Here is a 2,214-nt window from a genome sequence, read left to right on the forward strand (position 1 = left end):
GCAATCATGCTTTTTTAGACACTAAATCAAGGATTCTACCTTTCTCCATCTTCTAACCATATCTTCAGTCCTTAAGTGGATATGATTCAGGGCAGGTCTTGCACATTCCAGGCCTTTCTGTCTAAGCTTGATGCTTTTTATAGACGACTAAGTGAAGTAATAAAGAGATACATTTGCCACTCCTCCTCATCCATCCATCCAGCCAGCCAGCCATCCATCCATCCATCCATCCGTCCATCCGTCCATTCATCTGTTCATCTATTCATTCCACCGCTAATGAGTATGTACGTATGAATTGTTCTAGTTCTACGGAAATAGTAGTAAACAAGACAAAGTCTCTCTAATCCATTGAAAATTTAAAAAATTATAAACCTGACCTGAATAGGTGTGAAGTGACCAGAGCTGAAATGGATTAAAGGACCACTCCATCTGCTAAGTAAGTAAACAACACGCAAGGGCAACTGCAGAAACAGAGACCTCCTGAAATGTGTCAAGCTGTGTTCTGGAAGCTTGTGGGAGAGTGGGTGAAGTGCTGGTGGTGAGACAGGGTTGACCTGGGGATATTATGAGGTCAAGCTAAAAGGATTTGCTGATGAAACAGATGTAAAGTGTGAGAGGAAGGATGTAAAGAAGGATGTCTTTGCAGTAGCTATGCTCTGAGTAACTGCATGAATACCCTTGCCATTTACTGAGATGGGGATGCATGTGGAAAGAGCAGGGATGGAACCTGTTCAATTTGAGATGCCTGTTAAACACCCAAGTTGGCTCTTCAGCTATGCAGCATGATGTTTGTGTCTGGAAGTAGGAGAGAAGTCCGCTAGAGATATATATTTGAGAGTTGTCAGCTTATAGATGACATTCCAAGCCATGGGACTGGGTGAGACTGCCTAGGCAGCAAGTATAGCTAGGTAAGGGAACAGATCCCAGAATGGGGTGAGGACTTAGCTCCATAGCATTCCATGTGTAGAAGATGTTGATGGGATGAGAAGCATTCAGGAAAGAAGTGGAAGACAGAGTGTGGCCGGTGTGGTTGGAGTACCACCAAGAGAGTGTTGTCCTGAAAACCAAGAGAATAAAGTGTTTTCAGAAGAGTTATATACTTCAAATCCAGTCCATTCACAGATTCTCTTGATTCTACCTTCCAAATATATCTAGAATGTGACCTCTGTTCACCACCACCAACTCTCCAATGCACTGCAAGTTACCATCAACTCCATGGTAGACAACTGCAGAATTCTTTAAAGGGGGTCTCTGCTTCCTCACTGGCTCCCACAATGGCCTCTTTTGAACTCAGCAGGCAGAGTGATCCTTTTAAAAGGTAAATTAAAATATATCTATTATCTGTTCAATGTTGCTGGGAGGTCCATAAAGGGAGGAGTAAGTGTTGATCATTTGATTTCACAGTAGAGGGTTATTCATTGGCAACCCAGAATGGAGCTGGTTAGATGGACGGGTGGGGATGAAAGTTCATTCTAGCAGAATTAAAATATAAAAGATGAGTCAAAACACATTTATGAAGGTGTTCAACCTCATGAATATTCAGAGGAAAGAAGGTTATATAGCCACAAGGGCATATCACTATGTACCCACAAGATGGGCAATATAAGTGATAATTCCAAGTATTACTGTGGAACATTGGGCACTCTCATAATGCAAACTGGTATGCCACTTTGAAATAGCACTTTTTATTTCCTAGTCCAATTAAAGTCTCAAGTACCTTATCACTAAGCTATTTTACTCTCAGGCCAGGGGTGCGGAACCCGATTTCTGCCAAGGGCCATTTAGATATTTATAACAACAATCCCGGGCCATACAAAATTATCAACTTTAAAACTAGCCTGCTATACTTGGTCAAACATTTAGTCAACTCACCCCTAATGCTTTGGCAGGACCAGACCAAATGATTTCAAGGGCTGTATACATACTGCAGACATGACCCCTGTCTTAGAGAAAACCCATGGAAATGTCTAGTTATTTGTAACATGCTACTGGACAATAATAGTCACTGAAGCCCTCTTCAGCAGTGGTTCTCAACCTTCCTAATACCGCGACCCTTTAATACAGTTCCTCATGTTGTGGTGACCCCCGACCATAAAATTGTTTTTGTGGCTACTTCACAACTGTAATTTTGCTACTGTTATGAATCATAATGTAAATATCTGATATGCAGGATGTATTTTCATTGTTACAAATTGAACATAATTAAAGCATAGT

The sequence above is a fragment of the Myotis davidii genome, unplaced genomic scaffold (assembly GCF_000327345.1).
Source record: "Myotis davidii unplaced genomic scaffold, ASM32734v1 scaffold223, whole genome shotgun sequence".
Classification (NCBI taxonomy): Eukaryota; Metazoa; Chordata; class Mammalia; order Chiroptera; family Vespertilionidae; genus Myotis; species Myotis davidii.